Source organism: Arvicola amphibius, chromosome 12, assembly GCF_903992535.2.
Source record: "Arvicola amphibius chromosome 12, mArvAmp1.2, whole genome shotgun sequence".
Classification (NCBI taxonomy): Eukaryota; Metazoa; Chordata; class Mammalia; order Rodentia; family Cricetidae; genus Arvicola; species Arvicola amphibius.
Window position 1 is genome coordinate 23,368,793 of NC_052058.2, and position 26,898 is coordinate 23,395,690.

Genomic DNA, 26,898 nt, shown 5'->3' on the forward strand with positions numbered 1-26,898 from the left:
GGTCTACAGGCACCCGGCCTTGACCTGGCTGGGAGGTGAACACATGGTAGACTCTTGGACGTTTTGAGGCTATTTTCTTTCTTTTGCTTTGCACTATTTGAAGCTGGAGTTAATTTATCCAAGATCACACAGTTGCCTGAGGGTTGAGCAAAAAAGATGCACACTTGTCTCTTGTCTTGTTAATGGTCCCTTCCAAACTTAGGTTCAGGTGTCAAAAGCATGGGCCAAATATTTAATCCATTCTAGCTCTAAATCTAGTACCAGATAGATACATGACACTCTTACACTCTGTAGGCATGTCATCTGGTTGCTGCAGCAGCTTATACAAGTCCATTATATTCCTGTTCCCCGGGGAATTTCTGCAAGTATCTTGTGTCATGAACATGGGTGTGATATAACCTTCTGTTTTCCATAAGCCAGTGCAAGCACTTGCTAATAACCCCAGAGTTGGGGCATGCAACTTCTTCAAGCAGAGACTTGACTAATGACAAATGGAACGTGCTATGGGTTTAATGTGTGTTTAGTTTCTCCTCTTTCCTTCCTTTCATTTATTTTGAAGCACAGGGAATTGAACCCTGTACCTCATGCATGGTAGGCACGCACTCTACTATTGAGCCTCGGTTTCTGCTTCTTTATTGACAGAACAGAGTAATAAGATGTGCCTCACAAAATTTTTATGAGGGTTAAATAATATATTAACTAAAACACTAGCTCCTCCTCCTCTTCCCCTTCTTCTTACTCCCTCCTCTTTTCAAAGGAAAGCAGGTAGTGCCTGCTGACCTCAAACTTGTTGTATAGCTAAGAAGAAACTTGAATTCCTTATTCTTCTGCCTCCATCTTCCCAGTGCTGGGACTGCAGATGTGAACTGCCACACCTAGTTTAGAATGCACTCTTAATGGCTAATCGTCTTATGGGGTTTATTGGGATAGTATCGGAGTCCCGTGCGGATGGTTTCTCTTCATTGTGGCTGTGTTGCTTTTTTCCTTTCTAATTCCTGTGTCTTCCTTCTCATCTTCTTTAAGCTTTGTTGGTGAATGTCCATTGATACTGTTAATTGTTAGTAAGTTTTAGGGTTATCCTTCACTCATCATTTCATTCCTTTCGGTTTCTTTTGCTGGCATTTAAAGAGACAATTAGTGACTTAAATTTTTCACTAGTACAGCAGTGTTAATCAAGGGCTTCTAAGAGGAGACAACATATTAGAGATGTAATTTAGTTTTTGCAGAGAGTTGATTTTTTTGAAACAAAGTCTTGTTTTGTAGCCCAAGGTGGCCTCAAGCTCATGACCTTTTGGCTTTGCTCTCTGGATGGTAGGGTTTCAGGAGTACACCACTGTGCCTAGTAAGAAGATGTAATTGTCAATGGAGATGTTAATGGGCCTTCCCTCTTCAGTACCTTGCTTCTACCTATGTCACTCTAAGGATGGCAGAATCCTCGTTTTCCAGGTATTTTATGTAGAGATGGCTTTCATTCTTTCACTGTTAGATGGTTTCTCCCTTAGTGTGAGCTCGTGCCTCTGTAGAACTTGGTCAGTTAGGAACAAAGTCAGGACTCTCAGCATGAACTTAACTTTTCCATATTAGGGAGTATTTTGAGGCATATATTATAGATAAAACTGCACACATGTGGGCCTGCTGATGCCCACCTTTAACTTGGCATGCAGGAGGCCGAGGCAAGGTTGAGGCCAGCCTGGTCTAAATAGTGAATGACAGGCTAGGCAGGGAGGACTACATAGAAGACCCTGTCTCAAAAACAAACAAACAAACAAAGAAGAAATTACACACCCAGAAAAGAGCACACATAATTTAAGTTCCTGTATATTTCATTTGTTTTCATTACTTATCTTTTTCCTTGGAAGTAACTACTGCCTTCAAGTCATTGTTTTATTCTTCTCTTATATTTGTCATTTTGAAAAATATGTATGTGAATTTGGTGGGATAACATGTTCCTTTAATCCCAGCACTCTGAGACAGGAAGGTATGTGACTCTGAGGCCAGCCTATGCTATGTGGTGAGACTCTGAGTCAAGAAGTTTGTTTGCCTTTTTTAATTATTTAATACAGTACTAACTCACATTTTCTTCTCTTACTGTGTTTGTTGGTACTTGTGCGGTGTTTGTGCATGTTTGTGTGTGGGTGTGTGAACATGTGTACACAGGTGTGTGTGTGTGTGCGTGTGTGTGTGTGTGTGTGTGTGTGTGTGTGTGTGTGCAGGCTGTCTTCCTCTATTGTGTGTTTATCCTCTACCCAGCCTGGACCTTCATGAGCTCTGGGCTCTGTCTGTCTCTACTCTAACCCCAGAACTGGGGTTAGAGATACGTAACACCACACCTTGTTTTTGTGTGAGTGCTGGGATTGGAACTCAGGTCCTTTTGCTTGTACAGCAAGTGCTGTGCTGACCAACTGTCTCCCCAGCCCCCAGTGTGTTTTTGAAGTTTAGCTTGGTATCTTGAATTCATTTGTTTTTACTGCTACGTAGTATTCTGTTGTATGGGCATACCATAATTTATGTATTTTCCTATGAGAGGTGTAGGCTGTTTTCAGTTTTTTATTGCATAGAATGCCACAATAAACATTCTTATTGAAATCTCTACATCTTCTTAAGCACACTATAAGTTGTTCAGCATAGTGCTGGGGTGGAACGGGCACATCCTCCATGTTCTCCCTTGGTGTGATTATTATGAATACAAGCTGATGGAGTATATATCTCTGCTGCTTTGTGCTGGACCCATGTCATCACTTGGTTCTGTTATTCCTAATATTTATTTATTTATTTATTTATTTATTTATTTTGGTCAGTATGCTTGATGTGAAATACCTAAAAACAATCTCCTGATTGTCAGTTACTGGAAGCCTTTGTTCTTATGTTTATTGGTTATTAGTTTTATTTCTCTTTCAACATAAATTGTTCTCCCTTTCTATCTCTCAATTGAGTCTTCTGTCTTTCCTTGACATGTATCATTTCTTAATTGCATTTTTTAAAGGCAGGGTCTCATTATGTAGTTATGACTGGCCTGGATTCTGCTGTATAGATCAGACTGTTCTCAAACTCATGGGGATCCACCTGCCTCTTCCTTTTGAGTGCTTGGCATTAGAGGTTGGTGCCACCAGGTTTCTAGATTGTATTTTTATATGCTTATAGTTGGATTGATCTTTAGGTGCCTTACAGTTTTGGTTGCTACAATCTTTGAAGAATTTAGATTTTTTTCTTACTGCTGGGGCCACTCTTCTTTGCTGGCATTTTGTGACTTCACCTGAAACCTCCTGAAATGCTTCTCATTTTTCATGTTCCATATGCATGTTTTTGTTCCCTTTGCTTAGACCGTTGAGCTACATACCTTTGAAGGGAAAATGAGAAACATTAGGACCAGTGGGTAAAGGCACTTGCTTCCAAGCCTGACTACCATCCCTAGGCTCCACATGGAAGTAGAAAATGGCTCCCACAAGTAGTCCTCTGATCTCTACAGGTGTGCCTTGGCATGGTGCGTACAGTTACACACACACACACAAACACACTAATGATATAAAATCCTTGACCATGGATTATTGTTATCATGAATGGATCATAACCTTATGAAAAGATGCTCAACTTGATTCAGAGTGATTCAGATCAGACAAAGATGGCATTTCTCAGAAACAGTGGCATAAGGGGGGGACAAGCATGCTTACCAAGCATGCCTTAAGGCCTTGAGTTCAATCTCCAGCACTGTGTGTGTGTGTGTGTGTGTGTTGGGAGAGGGAGAGGGAAGCACTATATCTTAGTGGAATAATCTCTAGGATATGTTAGACGAAAGCACAAGATACCATTTATCTTAGAAAGAAAGAGACTATGTGGCTTTGTTTACTTCTTGTTGATTTGTTTTTGAAAATGGCAGAGTCATATAATATCATCAGAATAATAGCGAAAGGCTGCCCTTAGGAGCAAAGAACTAACAGCCTGGAAGGGATGGGACGATGCAGTCTTTCCTTCATATACTTTGCTTTGCTTATTTAGTCTTGGAAAAATATAAAATTATACATAATTGTACAATAAAAAGCGAGCTCTGAGAAGGCCAAATAAATGCCCCTGTTTTGGGGTGTTTGGCATGACCTCCTGGAGCAGAACTCAGTTGCCTGGCTTCGTGACACCCATCCCAATCGTCTGCATCCCCAAGAAGCATGTCAGGATGCTTCTGAAAACACTGTAGACTGTTGTGCAGCTGTCATTGCTGGCGGCAGTGTGGAGGGGTTATTCCGAGATTCCTACATGTGTTGTGGGGTAAACAGCTAATTATCATGGCAGGAGGAAGGAAGTGCTGACGTAAGGACAATGAGGTGACGGAAATCCCGCCGTCCTGAGTTTGATGGCTCATGGTACGAACTCATGAAGCATTTTATTATTATTTTTTTAATACTTGAGTTCTGACTATGGGCAAGGCTCCAAATGGCTGACCCAGCGGCAGGAAGCCTTCCTTTGTGATTGACAAGGATCATTTCCCAAGAAAAGCAGCCAGGAGCTCTTTGGAGAAGTGGAGGCTTTCCGGTCAGAGGCAGGAGTAGGATGTGCCTGGAGCTCCCTGTCACACTAGCAAGCAGGAAATCCATCAAGGGTTTCCAAGGTCATGTTGAAGAAGGCTTTAAAATCAACTGGAGATGTTTCTATTGGCCAAATGAGGACAGTTTGGACATCATTAAAAATTAACATGGCGATGAATTAAACGATACCCAGGAAAAGCTCTGTGTTTTGTGGGATGCTTGGATAGTAGCTCATTACTGTGACTACTGGCAAAGGAAGGGAAAGAAAGAACTTCACCAGATGCCCTGGGAGGGGAGGGCAGCTAGGAGAAGGGGGAAGTGACAGGATCACCATGGTTCGCTAATATCACTTAAATCCGTGAATCTAGGAAATGATTCCAGGACACTGACAACTCAGAGGGGACCTAGCCAGGCTTTGTATGTCTCTGGATTTAAAAAACAATTATTAATTTGTGTGTGCGTGTATGTGTGTATGTGTGTGTTTGTGTGTATGTGTGTGTATGTGTGTATGTGTGTGTATGTGTATGCATGTGTATGCATGTGTGTGTATGTGTGTATATGTATGTGTGTATGTGTGTGTGTTTGTATGTGTGTATGTGTATGTGTGTATATGTATGTGTGTGTATGTGTGTATGTGTGTGTATGAGTGTGTATGTGTATGTGTGTATATGTATGTGTGTGTTTATGTGTATGTGTGTGTATGTATGTGGTATGTGTGTGTGAGTGTGTATGGAGTGTGTATGTGTATGTGTATATGTGTGTGTATATGTATGTGTTTGTGTATATGTGTATGTGTGTGTGAGTGTGTATTTGTGTATGTGTGTATATGTATATGTGTGTGTTTGTGTGTGTGTGTGTGTGTGTGTGTGTGTGTGTGTGTATGCAGAGGTCAGTAAACAGCTTGCGGAAGTTTATTTTTCTCCTTCCATCAAATGACTGCCTGGAGTTAACTCAGGTCTCAGGTCATCAGGCTTGGCAGCTAGTACCTTTACCCACTGAGTCATTTTTCCTATGTTTCTGGATTTATCTTGGCCCCAAAATGCCTTAATCTAACCAAACCTCCAAACTTAAGACTTAAAAATTTTTTAATTGTTTATTTTGTAACAGTCTCATTACCCCAGGCTCTCCTTGTAATTGCTATATAGCCACAGCCGCTTAGACTCCTGAGACGTCTACCTGCAGTCCAAGTGCTGGGGTTGCAGGTGCATACCAAACACTGATTAAAAAAGACCTACAAGGAACCTGCTCACTACTACCAAGGGAATGCAGTTAGCAAAACTCAGGTTAAAAAAACCCACAGGAAAATGATCTGGGTTTTCTAATAATTGCCTAAACTACAGAGAAGAAAAATTTGAGATGAACCTGAGAATTAAAAATAAATGAATTAATCAGTTGTAATCTGAACTTCATTTGAATGTTAGTTATTATGAGATATATAACAATGTTTTTGAGGTGGTGAGGGGAAACTCGGGCACTGACTGATGGTAAAAATCAAGGCTAGTGATAGTGAGACAATTCTATTCTATTCTGTGTATTTCTTTGGTTTTTTGAGACAGGGTTTCTCTGTGCGTAGATCTGACTGTCTTGAAACTGATTTGTAGACCAGATTAGCCTTGAACTCACAGAGATCCACCTGACCCTGCCTTTGAGATTAAAGGTGTGCGCCACCACTGCCGGGCTGCGAATGAGACTGTTAGGAAAGATTGTAGACTGGGAGATAGTCTGGTTGGTAGAGCATTTACTACGTAAGCATGAGAACTTGAATTTGATCCCTAACATCCACATTAAAAAGCTGGGTGCGGTGACTCAGCCAGGTAATCTGAGCACTGGGGAGGTGGGGACATGCGGATCCCTCAGGCCTGCTGGCCAGCCCGTCTAGCCGAATGGGTGGACAGCACCTGAGGAACACTACACTCTGGCTTCCACACACATGTGCACCATCTGCATTCACATGTGCACACACACTCATGATCTTTATCTTGTGTTTCTTGAATTGCTTACTTTGGAAATAATATGATATCTGGGCTGTGGTATGGGAAAAACTAAGTGGCTCTGAGTTGGTGGCTCCGAAATTGGGTCACCACTGGGATCCATCACTGTGTTGTCTCTGCTTTTGAGCTCTGAAGGTTATCAGCGGTAGAACCTGAAATGAAAATGGAGTGCTTGGCATAGACCCAGCTCAAAGAGGGAATGTCTGAAAACTTCTCTGCAAATGGCATGGGATTTCATTCTTATGTTGTCCCTGCACGTTAGAGACAAGTTCCTGGAGGGAACAGAGCACACACAGTGGCTTGAGTTTGTTCCCATTTGGGTTCCTTGGTTCCGTGCTCACCAGGTCGTCAGCTCGTGCAAGGGAGGCGACTCAAGCTTGCTTCCTCGGGAGGCCTTTCACCAGAGAACCTCTCACTGTGCGGCTTGATTCTCCTTCACTGTTTTGTCTTCTGTTGTCCTCTTCAGCCAGCTAACAAGTGTGTGTCTCTGGGTTGTTTTCTCATCCCCAAGATTCACAGACCTATTGAAGGGCTGTGACTTCTCAAGAGTTAGGATTTAAGCCTGGGTTAATCCACTGCCCTGCACCCTTCTGCTTTGCATTCAAGTAGGTTACCCCGTGTGTGTGTGTGTGGGGGGGGGGTTGCCTGCATTTTTTTGTTGAGTCTCTAGCATGCTGCTTTAGTTTTACGTTAAGTCATCTATGGACCCTTGTCTGTCTGGGCCCACATTTACTAGCTCCCACTACCCCGCTTTTTTTTTTTAGTACAGAGGATTGAACTCACGACCTTCCACAATCCATGACTAAGTTATACCTCAGACCCATTTCGTGTTTTTATTTTAAGTTCTTTCTACATTGCCTAGACTATCCTTGAATTCACTGTGTATCCAAGAGTGGGCCTTGAAATTGTGCTCCTTCTAGTTCACCTCCTGAGTAGCTGGTTCGGCAGCTGGAGGACTTTGAACATGTCCAAGGAAGTGAGCTGAGCCTGTGGGACCCAAAGAATATTAAACTATAGATGAGTGAAGTTTTCATATAGATAATACCCTTAAATTCAGTGCCCTGGAGGTTAGGAAGCTTTTTACACAATTGTACCATCTTATACATTCCTCTTCAACACGCCCACGTATAGTGCCAGGGTGATTGGTTGGTCACGCCCGAGACTCCAGTCATCGGCTTCTGACAACAAACTCCTTGCTGTCTCTGCTTTGTCATACTTCCTCCTTCCTTTAGCAGAGGTTGAAATAGCCTAAGTGATGCCAATGGCTGGTCATTTGTATGGCACAGGCCACCACAATGATTGCCGTGGTCAAAAGAGGAACAAATTCTACTATTGTCAACTCAGAGCATAACTGTACTCCAGGGATATTGGGAACTTGAGTCTTTAACTCTAATCCTAACCCCAACCTTTACAAATAATAAGACTTAATTCTCTTTAAAATTCTGTGGTATATATATTAAGATTTCATTAAGTAACTGGATTACCTTAAGCGACTGGAATTGATGCACACATGTAAACCTAGCATTCAGAAAGACTGTTAAGATTGAGATTAGCCTAGGCTATGTAGCAGTCTCAAAACAAACAAACAAACAAACAAAAAACCACCACATTGTGATTTTGGGGTAGATGAGCTACTTGCCCAACTCATAAAACTAATGAACATCAGAACCAGGATTTGAACCCAAGGGTATCTAGAGATGTCAAGGTCTGCTACAGTCATGAAATTACTCACGGATATTCATTCAAATAACATCTATTGAGCATTTGTCTCCTGTATGCCAGGCACCAGGGATACAGTTTTGAACAAGACAGACAACCTTTTGTTCTAAACCAAGTTCCGAGGCTAATAGGAAGTGATGTAGGCAGGGATAAATTGTTTAAAGGAAATGAAACTGGGCCATATAACATGAAGTCTTCAAGGTATGTGACTGGGGCTTCTCCTTCTGGCTGGCTGGGGGGCTCCTTTAAATTAGACAGGACTTGAATGCTCTAGACAGAGGGACCGAGTGGGAAAAGGCCCTGTAGTGGGAACTGGTGTGGTGTGTTTGGGGAGGAGGCAGAGCTATTAAAGTCAGGGTTGTCTGTTCAGCACTGAGGGGAGATCTGCAGGGGGGTGTCCCTCTGATCTGCCATGGCTGTGGTGAGGAGTGCCACTTTTGACAATAGAGAAGAGCCCATTGACCTATGACAGGACTCATATCTGAGAAGCACACTCCATCCCACAAGAATGTCTTTTTAAAAATATTTTTATTTTTTTATTTTAGGTCTTTTGGATCTCTAGTCTCAAAATTAATAGGATGGTATGAACGGTGGAGATCTGGCTTTACTTATAAGTGTAAAAACTGTTTTAGGGTTCTTAAAGGATGTCGTGAGAGCCATGTCAACAGAGTGATGTGGTTGCCAGAAAGCTGTGGCAGTCAGAGCCTTTCCTGATGCATGAGATCCAGAGAGGCTGATGCCTGCCAAGTAGGAGGCTGATGTTCCTGGGCGGAAATGGACACGGAGGTTTTGGATGCTGTTGTGTTCCCTCATGGCTGTCAAGAAGTTACCCTCTTCCTTGTCAGAATGAGTCAAGCCTGACTGGAGTTGAGGAGAACTTGGATCAGTTGATCTCTGAAGTCTTCCATCCTGCAGGCCTGGGAGCGTATTGCCCAAGGCATCAGCCCATAGACAGTAGACATGGGCGGTAGTAAAGATTCATGGAAGATCCCCAATGATGACCCTTTGGGTCTGACAGTTCATGGTGTTATCTCCTTGTGCCCCGAGTCTTCTCACTGTCCTTAAGCTAGGGAGGCCCTGAATTATCCTGGGGTCTCTATTATTTACTGTGGTGCCTTAGTTAAGGCCGTTGTATATTTTCCACCTAACTGGTTGTCAAAAACTGCACTTCTTAGAGCTGCCACCTTAAGGAGCTCGCCTGCCTCTCTGGTGGTTGGGAACCAGTGGTAGTCTCTGAGGATGTGTTCTACTTCAGAACTTTTTCTTGGTGTGGCCAACAGAGGTACGGTGCAGTGCCTGGATGCCAGCAAACACCTCAGAAGGAAAGGCTTGCGTTACCATCCCAGGAGCTTCTAGTGGGAGGTAGCTGAGGATGTGTCGCTGGGTTTGAAAGCGTGGCCCAGGTCACTTCTCTCAGTCCTCTTCATCTCCAGTCGATGTATGTCCAAACGTGCTGGGGAGCGTAGAACAGTGGCTCCTGGAGGGGCCGTCCCTATCTCAAGATGTCCTTTGATTCGGCTTTTAACAACAGTGATACGTAGGTTCTTTTAGAAAGATTATCTTTCCTTCGAGCTTGAGACATAAGAAATCCTGACACAGATACGCATTTAAAAGATAGCCATCCTAAACACTGTTGAGTAGATTTGTCAGTAGCGTGTTAAAGCTGTCGTTTATGAAAAGGAGATGTAAGTTTTCCCTGCTACTTTTGCTATTTAAGTCAAATCACTGGTCCTAAGTAGTCCCTTGCGTGCAGGCGTGCTTGTACCAAAGACTGCGTGGATTAGTGTTGTAAGTAGGCCGGGGTAGACTAGCAGCCTCTGCATTAGATACCTTCCCACTGAGGTGACAAAACACCTGACAAAAATCAGCTTAAGGATTTATTTTGGCTTGTGTCTGAGGGTACATCCTTCAGGGTGCTGGTATGGATGTCAGTCATCTGGTCACTTTGTGTCTCTAGTTATAAAGCAGGGAGAATGCTGGTCCTCAGCTTCTTTTTTTTATTTTATTTTTCCATTAAAAAAATTATACTTCCTCCCCTCCTCCCATTCCCCTCCTGCTTCCCAACTCACCCTACTCCCTCCCCCTCCCTCCTTAAGAGAGGGCAGGGAACCATGCCCTGTGGGAAGTCCAAGGCCCTCCCCACTACATCCAGGTCTAGGAACCTCAGCTTCTTTTCTTCTCCCTCCCCCTTTTCTATTCAGTCTGGATTCCCCAGTCTGTGGGACAGCACCACCCACATTCAGGGTAACCTCCCCTCTTCAGTTAAACCTTCTTGGAAACATCCCGCAGACAAGCCCAGAGTTGTATTGCTCAGGTGATTCTCAATCTATTCAAGTCGACGGTGAAGAATTAGCTCTCGTTCTACCATCTGCCCACATGGTTCAGGTCTTTAATAAAGCTACGGAGTGAGTTGCTCTACTCCAGTGAAATGTGTAGGACTCCAGGAGGGTGAAGCATCCTGAAGGTTCTACCATGTCGTCCTCAGTGCCTAGTGCTTCGTTAGCTGTTTGCGCTCCATCTTTACGTGGGCATGCTGGGCCCAAAGTGAGTCAGAAGAAGATGGTGGCACAGAGAGCACTGAGAAGAAGCAAGCTGACAGGATCTTGGCACCCAGAGACAAGGATGAGAGCACACATACCCCTTTCCTCTTGAAGGCCTTGGAGGAGGTGACATTTGAGACTGGCAGCAGGCCTGTGGTGGGTGATCTTGGTTCCTGTAGTGAGCACAGTTGCTTCTGAAGGAGAAGGACTGGCAGGGGGCCAAACATGACTCAGTTGGCAGGACATCCACATATCAAGTGCAGGAATGAGTCTGGGTGCTCAGTAGAGTCCTGTTGGTGGGATGTGGTACAGTGTGGGGCTTAGGCTGTCTGAGAGGATCTCTTCCTCTGCCTATGTGCCCTTCTCTTCGGAAGCACGGCAGCCACGATAGAATACCTGCCCCTTGTTGCAAGCAATGGGATGGTCAACGTGGCTTTGTTTAGTCGTCCATAGTCCTAGTTTAAGGTGGTATGGTGTCCACACATACACAAACAGTTTGAATGGGAAGGACCACGATGGCTCTCATTATGAATGCAGGTGGTGGAAGAGGCCATGCTATTCTTCAGCAGGACATGGTCATCCTGCTTAGCTGAGACCTCAGTCAGGGTTCAACTAGAGAAGTGGACCACTAGGCAGCGTCTGTGGAGAGACATGCAGAAGGGAGCTGGCTTATGTGATTGTGGAAGTTGTTAGACAAGTCCCAGGACAGAGCATCACGTGGGAACATTGGGCAGCAAGGCAAGCTACTGTCCATAGGCAGAGTTCCTTCTGGGGCTCCCATTCTGCTCTGCAGGTCTTTGAGCGAATCAGTCCCATCCAGATCACCCAGGAGATTCCCCCTTTACATCCAAGACTAGGACTCCTAATCACATGCATGAATATCTTCACTAACGGTGACACCTAGGCTCTTTAGTGTTTGGCTGATTGTCAGGGGGCTTCATGCTCACCAGCTTGACATAAAGACATCTTCATACTCTGCATTGATCTTGGGGGTTGGATGTGCTTGTGTTGCTCAACCTCCCTTTCAACAGCTCTCCTGCTAAGACATGATCTAACCTGCTCCATTCACCCAGGGCTTTGTTGTTTTTGTTGTTTGTTTTGGGTTTTTGGGCAACTTTATCTAATTCATCCTATTTATTTGTAGTTCTGTTTCTTAAGTTTGCTTTAGTTGCCTTGCGCATCTAAGATCTCTTCCCTAGAATGGACGGAAGGTCTTGCCAAGTAGGTATATTAGTTAATTTTCTTGTTGCTGTGGCCCAACATCTGACAAGAAGCAAATTAGGAAAGGAAGAATTTATTTTGAAAAAATTTAAAGAATTTATAGTTTGAGGAGATATGGTCTGTCATGGTGGGGAAGGCATGGCTACAGGCAGATCCACATCGGTGGGAGAGTATGGTTGTAGCTCCTCTTCTCCTCATATCTCAGTGGGTCAGGGAGCAGAGACAAGACATGAGCTGGGACCTGGCTGTAAACCTCGGTGCCTCCTCCACATCAGCTCACTTCTTCTAGCTATGCCCCATCTCCTGAAGATATCACAACTCCTGAGCAGCCCCCAGCTGGGTCCAGCTATCCAAATATGTGAACCCGTGGGAACAGGAACACTTTGTATCCAAACTGTAACAGATGGGTTGGCATTTTCCCCACATTTGTCCCGTGTTCACACTGTAGTGTTCTGAGCTGCTTCTCAGAAACCAGTGGCTCATGCTTATGACTTGACTGAGGCTTCCAGAATGGTCCAGTTCTTGGCCTATCTTGTTATAGAAGAAGCAACAATGGATTCCATCTGATAGCATTTACCTTTTCATTCAACAGGTATTATCCTATGAGCTGGACATCATTTTGGGTTACTTCTGGGGATGTAACAGTGAAGACAACAGAAGTAACCCTCGTTAGTTCTGAGAATTATAAGCTAGCCTCAGTGTTAGAGATATGGGTAGAAGGAGACAAATTATAATAATATAAGTAAAATGACTGAGGTAATTTCAGATAGAGTTCAGTGTATTGAAGAAATAAAAGCAGTTTAATGTGACTCTAAATTTGGTAGGTGTTTTCTGAGTCTAAATGTTTTGCTGACTGCATGATATGGGGCAAATGGCTTCAGCTCTTAGAACCTCCGTTGCAATATTAATTTAAAAAGACATAAATCAATGAGAGATTTGGATTTTGGGAACCATTGCATGTGTTTATGAAAGGGGTCCTAGGAAGAGGAATTGTCTGGAAATATTATTTGAGGTAGTTAGAGCGTTCCCTTAGAGTGTGGCTTATAGACTAGCATGCAATGTCATGGGGTACTTGCCAGAACCACTGACCCATTGAGTCAATGTGCATTTTACCAGAGCTACCAAGTGGGCCTGATAGTCACACTGAGAAACAGTTCAGTAAGAGGCTGCAGACAGTTTGGAAGCTGATAGAATAACTTAGGTCTAAAACATTGCACATGGGTCGAAGTTGGCACAGGCAGTGCTGGGCATAAGAAGAGAGTGAGTTCTAAAGATAGGGTTTTTGTTTGTTTGTTTGTTTGTTTTCCAAAGTGAGGCCTATTTCTGAAGAACTGACTGAAAAGAAAACAGGTTTTGGGGCTGGAGGGATGGCTGGCTACTAAGAGCACTTGTGAGATCTTTCCGATTATGAGTAAATACCGTGGGCCAGAGCAATGCTGAGCACAAGGGAGTGTTGAATGAAGTAAACATCTTGAGTATGACAGGTCTCAGGAGGACAAGAGAAAAACCCATGAGCTAGTAGCTTTATGTCATAGTGCATGACTCGGGGATCAGTCCTAGCATCAACGGCTGTTGATGGGAGAGCTCTCCCTCCTGAAATATTTTTGTGCCCCACAGACAGTGCAGAAGATGGGAAACTCCAGCTTTGGTGCAGACTCTGTGTGGGCTGTGTCTTAGAAGTTCTCTGGGGGAGGCTTCACTTGGCTCTTCCTCTGTACAAGCTCTTTTGTAGGTGGTGTCTTCTTGGAGAGCTTTTGGCTCAGTTCTCTTTGATGTTCCTATCTGTGTGGAACTGTGCTCTTTTAGGGGACAGAGACACGTATATTTCACAAGCTTTGGAAAAGAGGCAGCCTTTGTTCCATTGTCTGAATCTGAGTTAAACCCATTTCATTTAAATTACTTGAGTTCTCGTGATGTTTCCTGCACAGCTATGCGTCTCTCAAAGCACCAGGGACTAGGAAGGGAGCTAAAAGTGCCCCTATGGATAGCATTAAGACATTTTCTTGGGCTTTAATCTAATAATCAGAAAATGCTGGCTTCAGTTTCCTGGGGAAAGGATCTCATTCCATGCACCCTTTTCTGTTCTCGGGGCTGTCTCTCCAGATAGCGTGGCTTGCCTTACCTCGGTCCCATCATCAGCAGATTAATGCTGGCCGGTTGTGACTAGATTTGTGTGTGGATTTACTTGATGCTGCTTAATGGATTACAGCCTGTGCCTGACACTTCAGTGCCCTCCCTCCCTCCCCCTTTCTTCTCCCCCCTTCTTGATAGAGAATTTACCATCATATTTTTCTTTTTCTAGACAGGAAACGTGAAGTGAGCCACTTTTGCTGTGTTATCCTGTTGAGCAGAAAGGGGGACATAAGAAACCAGGGGTCAAATAATATGCCCAGGGATCCCCTCAGCTACCCCTCAGCCTGGCTGGCTTCCTTCCTCTTTGCATTTTAGACATACTGCTGAGCTCAGTGGTGAAGGAATGTGTCATTGTGTGCCCCATAATAAAAAGGGCTGGTGCCCTGCCAGACTGCAGCTAGGATGCCCTTTAGTTCTTCCTGTGAAGAGCCCGGCTATCCTTCCAGCTCTTCCAGGAAGGCTCTGAGCAGGAGTGTGTGTGTTTGTGCCTGTGTGTGTGTGTGAGTGTATGTGTGGGTGCGTGTGAGAGGGAGAGAGAGAGAGAGAGAAAGAGAGAGAGAGAGAGAGAGAGAGAGAGAGAGAGAGAGAGAGAGAGAGAGCGCGTCAGGACACAGGGTCTACTGTCTCCTGGCAGCCTTAAAGACCCTTGTGACTGCTGGCCATCTGATGCACAGGCCCACATACCTGCCCTTTGTTTCCATGTTCTTACTATGTATCAGTCAAGACAACTTCCTGTTGCTTCTCTGTGCATCTCGTATTGACTTTTTTTTTCCCACAATGGAAAGAGAAGATGCAGCTGAAAAGATTGTAAGATGTCTCCTCAATCTCAAATGCTTACCAGTGTATTGTCTCGCCAATAGCACAGTCCACTCTTAAAAGCCAAAGTGCTCTGCACAGTTTTTCTGTATGGTGAACCTGTATTTGTGAGAGCTTTTCCGTATTCATGCTTCTCTGAACTGATCTAGTAATCATTCATATTTTCAAATCTGCTTGCATTTGGGCCCTGTAGGTGGCTGGGGCTGCACAGAGGTTGTGGTAGAGGTAGAGGCTACACATGTCCTCTGGGAGCATTCTGAGTTCCTCTGAGTCTTGGCAGCTTTGACTTCTGTTTTAGTCAGGGTTACCATTGCTATCATGAAACACCACGACCAAAAGTAAGTTGGGAAGAAAAGGTTTATTTTGTAATCTATCACTAAAGGAAGTCAGGGCAGAAATTCAAACAGGGCAGGAACCTGGGGGTAGGAGCTGATGCAGAGGCCATGGAAGGGTGCTGCTTGCTGGCTTGCTCTCCTTGGCTTATTCAGCCTGCCTGCTCTCACTCTCTCTCTCTCTCTCTCTCTCTCTCTCTCTCTCTCTCTCTCTCTCTCTCTCTCTCTCTCTCTCCCCTTTTTTCCCTCCCTTTTTTGGTTTTTCAAGACAGGGTTGCTGGTTTGGAACTCATTCTCTAGATCAGATTGGCCTAGAAATCACAGAGTCCACCTGTCTCTGCCTTCCTAGTGCTCCGATTAAAGTTGTGCACCACCACCACCCAGCTGGAGGCATTTTCTTTTCTCTTTTTTTTTCTTAATGATTTTTTTAAATTTCACTTTACATTCCAACCACAGTTCTTCCTCCCACCCCCTCACCTCCTCCCAAGCCCCTCCCCCTTATCTACTCCTTCCAAAAGGTAAGGTCTCCAATGGGGAATCGACAAAGCCTGGCCCATCAAGTTGAGGGAGGACCAAGCCCCTCCCCCTGCATTAAGGCTTAAGATGGCATTCCACCATAGGGAATGGGCTTTGTCAAACTAGCTCATACACCAGGGATAGATGCTGGTCCTACTTCCAGGGACACTTCAGATAGATCAAGCTACACAACTGTATCCAACATGCAGAGGGCCTAGTTCAGGCCCTTGGAGGCTCCACAGCTGTCAGACTAGAGTTCATGAATTCCCACGAGCTTGGTTCGGCTGTCTCTGTAGATTTCTCTTTCATGATCTTAACCTCCCTTGCTCATATATCCCCTCCTTCCTCTCTTTGACTGGATTCTCAGAGTTCACCCTGGTGCTTGGTTGTGGATCTCTGCATCTGGTTCTATCAATTACTAGATGAAGACTCCAAGATGATAGTGGGGATGTTCACCAATCTGATTACAGGAGAAGGCCAGTCCAGGAACCCTCTCCACTATTGCTAGGAGTCTTAGCTGGGGGGTCATTCCTGTGGATTCCTGGGAATTTCCCTAGCACCAGGCTTCTCCCTAATCTCATGATGGCTCCCTCTATCAAGTTACCTCTTTCATTGCTCTCTTACTCCCTCACTCCCCCAACTGGATCATCCTGTTCCCTCATGTTCTCATCCCCCATCCTCTCCCATTTACTGCCCCTCCCCAGTTACCCAGGAGATCTCATCTGTTTCGCCTTCCTAGGCCAATCCATACATCCCTCTTAGGGTCTTCCTTGTTATCTAACTTCTCTAGAGCTGTGGATTGTAGCCTGGTTATCCTTTGCTTTACATCTAGTATCTACTTATGAGCGAGTACATTCTGTGTTTGTCTTTCTGGGTCTTTCTGGTTCCATCCATTTGCCTGTAGATTTCATGATGTCATTGTTGTTGTTGTTGTTGTGTTTTTTTTTTTTTTTTTTTTTTTTTTTTTTTTTTTTTTTTACAGCTGAGTAATACTCCATTGTGACATTTTCTTAACTGAGGTTTCTTCCTCTTAGATGTCTATAGCTTGTGTCAAGTTGACATAAAACTAGCCAGCACAGCCTCTCTTCTCAGAAAACTGCCCCTAAACAGCATTTATCGTATCGTTTCAGGGAGCCTATGGCCCCGATAGGAAAATTCACCAGGGTTTCTAGAACCCTGGCATGAGGCTCATTGATGATACTGGAATCATGATAATCTGCCATCAATTGCAGCCTTTGGGGGAAGGTAGAGACACCACTTTCTTCCTTTAGAAAGAAAATCACTTTTATTTATTTAGTGTGTACACCATGGTGTGTGTGTGTGTGTAGATCAAAGGACAACTTGAGGGAGCTGGTTCTCTCTATCATGTAGATTCCGTCTTCAGGTTTGGCAGCAAGAGCCTTACCTGCTGAGCCATTTCACCTGGCCTGGGTATTTTCCTTTTAAAGAAAGATCTAGAAACTGAAGCCCTCTATTACCATAACAACCAAAGAGGGGCTGGCTACTCAGGGACTTCTGGCAGGTATTATTCTAGTAGTTTGTGGGGCAGCACAGCCGGTCTGGGGAGCCTGTGGACACATTCCAAAAAGGGCTTTACTCTCTGGGTTTACAGACACAAGCCAACGTGAAACCTGATTAACCGGGAAGGGTTTACAAGAGGCAATCATGCCAGTGTGGAGCCCGGGTGCCAGTGTTCCCTGAGGACTGGCGTGTCTCTGTTCCCAGCTTCTGTTTAAAAGTGAAATCTTTTCTGGGTCCTCTGCATCCCACAAAAGCCCCAAACAGAACCCAACAAAAACAACAAATGGCAAAATGTAAGCAGAGAACTGGTGTTGTTGCTGCTCTTTTTGTTGTTGTTTGTTTTGAAATTTCATTGAAAAGTTGCTCACACGAAGATGGCTCAGTCCAAAAGAAGTAGTAGAGACCTGCCTGCATGGCTTTTTTCCTCTATGAAAAGGGTTGTGATTGTCCCTCAATTTCCTGTGCAGCTCCAGCTTTCGCGTGAATGCCAGAGCACTTGGCTTCTAGGCCTGGGACCTCAGTCTTGGTTCTTAAGGTACCAAGGGCAAGGACAGGGATTCTTAATGAATCAGGAGACTTCCAGGGACACATGGAATTGCCTGGAATTGTCCTCTGGGGACTGGAAGCATGAGGCATATTAGGGATCATTGGCTCAGCATGCCAGAAACGGATGGTGAGGAGGAGGCGGCATGGGTGGTCACAGTCTGCATGCAGCCCAAGGGAAACACTGTGATCCAATGTGAGCCGTAAGATGTCTTCATGCTGCTGGGGGCAGTGCGACTTCCTCTAACCTCTTAAGAAAGCTGTTGGGTTTTACGTAGCTGCATACGCATATGTGTGGGCCGTGAGTGCTGGTGCACGCATGCAGGTATGTGAATCGAGGTGCTGCCTTCTGTCATCCTTTCTAGTTTTCATCAAATCATGATGTCATGACTTTAAGAACCGAGCCTAAAGGAAGCCTGATATGACCAACTGCTTTGTGCACTGTACAGTTGCATCCCTATGGTTTAGCAATGTGGAAATGGAAAGCGGAAATACTGCATGGATGTCCACAACTGAGGAATTTTTCTGCAAGTGAAGACTTTTGGCCGATGGAAATCTGTGCAGTTGATTGGCAGTTACCAAGAACAGAACTGGCAATCTGGTCCAGGAACTAGACTGAGGATTGTTCTAGATTTTCTCTTTCATTTTAAAAGACATGTTCTCTATATGCACTATGTACCATTTCCCCGGGGTTGTCTCTAAATCTTCCCCTCTCCTGACTGCATTCCCCAGCAGTCTGCTGCTACCCAGCGTGTGGATGCCTCCCCCCTCCCGTGGAGTTTGTTTCTCATGGATATGGATACTGTGCTGGCTAGTGTTGTGTCATCTTGACAAGGCTAGATAGGGTCCTTTTAGAAGAGGGAACCTCAACCGAGAAAATGCTCCCCCCAGATTAGTCGGTTAGGGCAAGCCAGCTGGGTATTTTCTTGACAGATGATTGATGTGAGGGGGGCCCATCTTATTGTGGGCAGTGCCACCTCTGGGCTGGTGGTTCTGAGTGCTATAAGAAAGCAGGTTGAGCAAGCCATGGGGAACAAGCCAGTAAGTAGCACCCCTCCATGGCCTCTGTATCAGCTCCTGTCTCCAGGTCCCTGCCCTGACTGATCTCAGTGATGGCTGTGACTTGAAAGGGCAGGATGAAACCAACTCTTTCCTCCCCGAGTGCTTTGGCCATGGTGCTTCTTCACAGCCACAGAAATCCTAACTAAGACAGATTCTGAAAGAGACCTATGCCAGGCTGAAGACATGGCTTAGTTGGTGAAGTGCTCGCTGTACCGACATGTGGGTCTGCGTTTCATAGCAAGAATTTATGGAAGAAAGCTAGGCATGGTGGTGCACGCTTGAAATCCCAACCTTGAGAATGAACACAGTGGATCCCTGAGGCTCAACTGTCCAGACAGCTTAGCAAATGAGAGACCTTGCCTAAAAAACAAGGTGGAGTATGTTCTGAGGATGACACAGAGGCTGATTTCTAGCTTGCACACACACACACACACACACACACACACACACACACACACACACGCTCGCGCGTGCGCGCGCACGCGCACGTGCACACGCACACAAGTGCGCACGCACACGAGACCTACACTGGGTTTCCCTTTCACTCCATTGCTGCAGGGGCAGGGCTCCCCATGCTGTTCAGGCCTGAGTATCAGGTTTGCTACTGAAAGCTCAGCGCCTTCCACCTCTTTTCATTTGGAACACTGCCTTTGTGGGCAGTGGATCCATTCATGGGGCTGAATCTTTGCTGATGAAGAAATGGAAGCCATGTGACTTGCCCCAAATCTCGCAGCTGGTGGTGACAGGGACAGTACCCCCACTTTCAGAAGGGCGCAGTGCCTTTCGTTAGCTCTGTAGCTGCACAGGGTCTTAGTGCGTTTGTAGAGTGAAGTCGACCTACAGGGCCCTCAGTGCCGGGCCCCTTCATCATCAGAAGAACCAACAGTGATGGTGGAAATGAGTGAGAATTCACTATTCCCTTTCCTACCCCAGAGGAAGAACTCTGCTGTCATGGTCTGGACAGGGTCAGGATTTAGCACCCCACCTCCCTGCAGGTGTGGGATCAGTGCTTAGCTAACATGTCCACACAGGGGGCATGGAGCCATAATTGAAAGGTTGAAGCCAGGGCAGACTAACTCATTTATGAGAAGCTAAGGAGATTGGAAACAAGATTGTTGTTAACACAGGTGAACAACCTCGTATTTAAAAGCTGGAATTTATGGGCACATAAATTTGGGTGGGTACCATAATTTAAAATGGCCCCTCCTTTTATTAAGCAATTGATTTCAGGATGTTGACTATTATTTACAGGCTTATTTACTGAATTTCCCTCTATATAATAGCAAAATAGCAATAGTATGAAACAGGATGTGTGTGTGTTTGTATGTGTGTATGTGTGTGTGAACCTGAGTGTGTGTGTGTGTGTGTGTGTGTGTGTGTGAACCTGAGTGTGTGTATGTGTACTGCATGTGTATGGTGCCTGTGGAGGTTGGGAGAGGACATGAGATCCTCTGCATCTGGAGTTACAGGTAGTTGTGAGCCCACCCTGTTGCAGGTCCTGGAAACTGGACTCTGGTTTTCTGGAAGAGCAGCAGATATTAACTTCTGAGCCATCTCCTGAGCCCCTTCCCGAATCATTCGAAAGTGACTTGCTGACATGAGTTTCTTTATCCATCCTTTCTTCTGTGCAGATTCCCAAGAACAAGGGTGTTTCCTCACATACAGTACCACTGTCAAGTGAGGCAATGAACAGAGATGCAATACCTACTAGTTAGGTTTCTGATTGCTTTAACAAGGGCTGGCGAGATGGCTTGTAGGTAAAGGTACTTGCTGCTAAGCCCGAGGCCCAGAGTTTGATCCTAGGACCCATATGGCTCCCGGTTGTAGGGTTCAGTCCATCAGGTGGTTGTGGGCCGTCTAATGCAGGGCGCTGAGAACTGAGCTTAGGTCCTCTGCAGTACCTGCTCTTAGCCGTTGGCCATCTCTCCAGACCACGCCCCCATCTAAATTATATTTCTAAGTTGCAATTCAGTTTTCCCAATAGTATTTGCTACGTTAATTTTTCCCACTTAGAAAATACTGACTTTATTATACGCCACGTTTCCATATGAACCTTGGGTTTTTATACTATTATGGTTACATTGTCCTCGGGGACACACTCATTCAATTGAATTGGAAATGCTGTCTCTAGTCTGCCATTGTTTAACTCTGATCACAGACTCTTACTCCTTATACACATTTACAAAAATGTCATCGCACCACAATGAAATATTCAACGTTATATTAAATATTGATGATTTTCTTCATCATTGTTCAACAGCTCTCAATGAGAACTCCTCATTCAAATGTCTGTATTCTAGCCCTGTTTCTCTGGGCTAGCTTTCCTTCCTTTTCACTGCTGCCGGTGTTCCTCCTCTTCGTCCTGCCAGTGCAGATGTTTAAATGTCTGCCGCTTTTGCAAGGTAATTTGTCAGCAACTGACAGCGCATGGATTGTATAAGCAGGGGAAGATTCAGCTCCATGGTTGACCCCTGTCTCCTCTCATTGCTTGAAGAAATGCTCTGAACCTCCAGGGATCTGCTGCAAGCCAGACACAGCCTGGGACTTCTCCACGGCCGGCCAGTTCTGTGGCTGTTGAGTCAGCCCAGGGTGGGTCTGATGAATCCTTTGGTTCTTTCTCTCCATCTCTGGAGAGTCTCATTTTTTTTTTTTTGATAACCCGTGGCTTGCATTCCCCCTTTTTCTCTGTACACAGAGACTCATGAGAACTTAAGTGAGTTATATTTTTAAAAGCTGAATTTACCATTTTTTGTGAAATTTAAAATTAAATCTTAGATGTATTTCTTTTATGTGTATGAGCGTTTTGTCTGCACATGTGTATGTATACCACTTGTGTGCCTGGTGCCTGCAGAGGTCAGGAAAGGACATTGGGTTCCCTGCAACTGGAGTTAGAGGAGGTTGTCAGCTGCTTTGTGGACCCTGGGAAGCACACTCCAGTTCTGTTAGAAAAAGTGCTCTTAACCACTGAGCCACCTCTCCAGCTCCTTTATTCATTTTCATTGATTTATTTATTTAGACAGGATCATAGGATATGCCAGGCTGGCCTTAAATTTGCTATGTAGCTAAGGATGACCTTGGATTCTTGATCCTTGTCCACACCTCTCAAGTGTTAGATTTACAGGTGTGTGCCACTATGGTCAATTGTATGCAGTGCTGGGGTTCTTACCTGGGGTTTCTTCCATGCTTGGCAAGTACTCTGCCAACTAAGCTACATCCACAGCCATCTGAGTGCTTTCTGAGACAGTGTTTTACTCCACGCTATCCCGGAGCAGACTATGCTGCCCAGCCACTGTGAACATCCTCATGCCAAGTGCTTTGAACCCATAGCTAAGCTTTCTCTCCTGTGTTATCTTCAGTTCTTGTATTCAGGCCTCCTCCCCGATGCCACAAAAGGCCTCATCTGACAATTCTAGCCCTCTGTATCTGCTCTCCATGGAATTATCTGTCTACAAATTTGTCCTATAGTCGTATGTACCTTATGTCATCGTATTGCTGCTTCCTCTGTCTTCAGTAAGTAAAGCTAGACTCTACACAATCCACCTTGGCCTTTTAGCAGCCCCCCCATCATAGCCCATTACCCCACAGTTTAAACTTCGAATGCTGCTCTGGCCAGTCTCATCACCTCCAAGAGCTCGGAGCATCCTTTCCTACATTTCTGCCTGTTATGTTTTCCCAACCCTCTTCTGATTGCCTCAGATCAAATGCTGCATCTCTGCCATTGTTTCTGACCTCAGCCTCCTTACAAAGTTATGCCATCCCTTCTGAGTCCTCAGTACACCAATACCAGTGTTTGAGGGGCCTCTAGCTCCTTGAGGTTGGAAATTATCTTTTATTAAGCTTCTCTCCCTCTTGGTAAGTATGCTGTTGATTCCATGTGTGCTGAAAAATGAATGAATCCACATTTTTCTCGGGTACAAGTCCTTCCCTTTGAAAACACAGGCAATGTTTGGAGAACTAGTGACTGCAGAACACAGATCCTGTGCAGATAGTATCTGTGATTTGATTTATCATATTAATTCTATCTAAATTGTATGTCACTTAAGGCCAGGACCTTTCTAACTTCTACAGTAATGAATGTGATTAATAAATTGCTTGAGACTCACATGTACTTGTTGGCTTAGCTGTAGAGTATGTGACTTTCTGTAGAGAACGGCTATGCTAGACTTGGAATTCCGGTTTCTCCCACCTCAGCCACCTGCACCACCAAGTCTCTCTCTTAGTGTCAAATATATTGCATTATAGCAGCAGCAATTGCTTTCATCCATTGAACTTCTGTTCTAACAGTGACTCTAAGCAGGCCTATGGCTTCCATCCATTGAGCCCCTGTTCTAACAGTGGCTCTAGTAAAATCAGGCCTGTAGGGAAGGGGGCATTTTCTCCATTGCGCAGATGAGGAAACAAAGGAAAGCAGAGGATAAGAAACTGGACCAAAGTCTCAAGGCTCATAAGCAGCAGCAGTATAATTTGCATACATCCTAGGGACTGCCATCCTCCTGGCAAGTGTAGGAGTGCGTGGTTTGCCTCCAGTGTTCTGCATTGGGCAGAGTCTTGCAGCATCTCGTAGAGTCTTGCAGCATCTCCGCCTTGGGACCACAGGTGTTGAGTCTTCAGCTCCCGATTCCCAAGAACACGAGGGACAGATAAGGATATTAGAATGTCTCTGCTGTGGTTTTCATTATGGCAAGTCATTGGCCAAGGCAGGGGAGTGTCTTTCTAGAAACTTCCTTTATGTTGAGCAGAATGAGAACCCTGAGAGGCTACCATGCATGGCACCTTCACACCTGACTGTGTGGTCAGCCTCCCTAGGCAGGTCCTGCAGTGGTTACATAAGAGCAAATCTTGACCAGTGTGTGCCATGGCCGTTAGTGGGTGCGGGCTGCTAATCTCAGAGTCCCCTGAGGACTGAACAAAAATGAGACCAATCCCTAGACTTCTCTGTAGACCTAACAGATTAAGATTTGCTAATTTAGAACAAATAGGTCAGAATTTTAGTTCCCCTCTGTCATTTTGTAAATGGGAAAAAAATTAAAATTAAGGGATGTGGCTAAAAACTTATGAGAAGCAAAAATGCTTTCCTATTTTCTTACTGTTTTTACAACTGGAGGGGTTTCCTCTTCAGACTTCCAAGGTGGAGGTCAACGAATACCGTAGAACATGTGAACGCCCAGGACGTGTATATATTTTATATCTGGTTGAATATTTGAGTGGCAGCTTGTGTTCTGTCTCTGTTGTATGGGGATTCGCGGAATCTTCTCAGTCTTGGGGCCTCACAGTGCAATTAGAAGTAGATATATAAGCACATAATCCCCTTTCGATGGCAGCAGATTGTGCAGTAGCTGACAGGGCCCAATAAGGCATGAAGTGGGCTCAGTAGGGAGAGCAGGGTCTTCATTGTGTTAGCTTCAGAGGTAGGTGGCAGTTAGAACTCTGACTTCCCACCGAGAGCTGTGTTTGGTTATGGTTGTAAACAGCCCAATCTAAGCGGAGTGTCCTTGCAGGGAAATGTCCCTGTGCCATTAGAAAGTATTCAGAGGCGATTCGGTTCATCCACTGGCCAAGCTCTGCAGCATGTTGTGTGATGAAAGTTTTCCTGGGGAGCTGCTTAGCAACACGTATGTCTACTCACCCCAGATAGGGAGCCCATTACAGACAGACGTAGGAACACCACCAAAGTTCAGTTTGGTGAATCAATGAGTTTTACTGGGGTTGTATATAGTAATGGGGGGAGGGATTACTTATAGGAGCAGAAATGGCTCAAAGGCAGCAGCTACATCATCAAGGCCCACCCCAGCATGGTAACGCATCACAAAGTTGGGAACCTGGAGCACAGTGCACAGGCTGCAGGCAGCTCACCAGGTTGGACAGTGTCCTCTCCAGGTGTCTCAGTTGATCTAAACCTCTTCTAGGCAGTTGGTCTGGTCTCAGAGTCTTATTTGCAGCTTTTTTTTTTTAAAAAAATATTTATTTATTATGTATACAATATTCTGTCTACATGCATGCCTGAAGAGGGCACCAGGCCTCATTACAGATGGTTGTGAGCCACCATGTGGTTGCTGGGAGTTGAACTCAGGACCTTTGGAAGAGCAGACAGTGCTCTAACCGCTGAGCCATCTCTCCAGCCCCAATATTTGCAGCTTTACACAGTAAGCAAAAGCCTCCTTTATGGGCCTCTTGGGTCATTCTGTGGGCTCTAGTGTTGTTTGGCGGCATCTTTGGGATGTGATGAAGATAAACAGAAGAGGAAATTTACTTTTCTCCTTGGTGTGACCTTGGACACTTTGGGGAAGTGTCTGCATTTCTCCACTCCATAAGTTTCTAGCATGTGAACCAGAAGCAGCAGCGTTGCTTGGGTGGAATGACAGCGAGAATATGGAAAAACTTTGAAAGCGAAAACTGCACAACAAATGTAGTCTAGTAGTGATGGCACATATGTGTATTCTGGACATGTGGCCCTCAGCCCTGCATAGGAAGGTGGGCTGAAGGGCTATAGGAAGTTTTCAAACGTGGTTGTTAGAAGGTAAAGGTCATAGGACAGACTTTGTCAAATACTGTCAAATGTGTTACTCCTTCTACCTGAAAGTGATAGCATCTTGGACTTTGGGGAAAGGAGAAAGTGCAGGCTGGTTATACTTCCTCAGGCAAGGGACACTAGTGAGAGCAGAGGTACTTCTGGGAAGGATAGGGTAACGGGTGCAGAGGGAGTTAGTGTCTAGTTGCTTTCTAGCCACCGTGATCACAACTTAGGTAAAGTCACCTTATGTCTTCGTTAGGGTTTCTACTGCTGTGAAGAGATACCACTACACAGCAACTCTTATAAAGGAAAACATTTAATTGGTACTGGCTTATAGTTTCAGAGGTCTAGTCCATTACCAACATGGTGAGAAATGGAGACATGCAGGCACACATGGTGCTGGAGAAGGAGCAGCTGAGAGTTCTACATCATGATCCGCAGGGAACAGAAGCAGCTGTGTCCCACACTGAGCATAGCTTGAGTGTAGGAGACCTCAAAGCCCGCCCTCCACAGTGATGCACTTCCTCCACGCCACCCACCAAAGCCACACTTCCTAATAGTTCCGTTCCCTATGGGAGCCATTTTCTTTCAAACTGCCACACCTTGGTAGAGAGATAGTCAGGATAATTCAGAGTCCTCCCTGAGTGGCCGGTGTGTGTAATGGAACTAGGAGACTTGCCTTTAATTATGCAGTAAGATGAGCTCTTGGGAATGTGACAATTATTATTCAATAAGATAACTTCATAATTATTCAGCTGAGTTTCAGCTCACTAAAGCAACATGTAAAGTGATGGTAGCCTTATTCTGAAGCTCTGTTACTGAGATAAAAGGTTTTTTTTTTTTTTGATGTCACAGCAGAAATCTAGATCAGAGCTTCCCAAGTCACACCTACATTGAGTCCTGAAGTCCTGTGACACAGGGTGGCATCTGAACTCCTTCAGTGTACCTTGGTTACTAGGGCTCTGGGGGCTGTTATGGCTTAAGATTCATTCCAGACCTGACGCTCCATTCTTGTTGGGACTCCCTACCTTCCTTGAATCCTCGGTTTCTTATTTGCTCTGGCCATTCTCTTTGCGCTATATGGTTTTTGTATTTTCTTTGTGATAGATTTTGATTGTCCTTGAAACTTGTGTCAGCGAGGTTCAGTGTGATAGTAATTGATGTAATATAGTATTACCCGTTGCTCTAGATGCCTGGTCCGTGACTTAGGATCCTTTTGACTTCAGTCTGTAGCAGCCATGAACCTACATTTCTTTGTAGGTGTATTATTATCTTATCTATTCTTGGCCAGAACCAAGACTGGTAGATTTCATGTCCTTTTCCGGTTACTATTGTGCCTGAATCCAGAGGCCATTTATAGTTTTCTCTAGAAGTATATAAATAAGATCATGCTATAACACTGTTTTATTGTTCTAAACCAGTGGTTCTCAACCTTCCTAATGCTGCGAACCTTTAATACCTCATGTTGTGGTGACTCCC

The 26,898-nt window shown here is 44.9% G+C and overlaps 1 protein-coding gene across 2 annotated transcripts in view; it reads left to right on the forward strand.

The window, feature by feature from the left end:
- Positions 1-26,898, forward strand: part of LOC119827302 (carboxyl-terminal PDZ ligand of neuronal nitric oxide synthase protein-like) — a 295,495-nt gene that overhangs the window by 22,442 nt on the left and 246,155 nt on the right. The gene's annotated exons all lie outside the window — the stretch shown is intronic.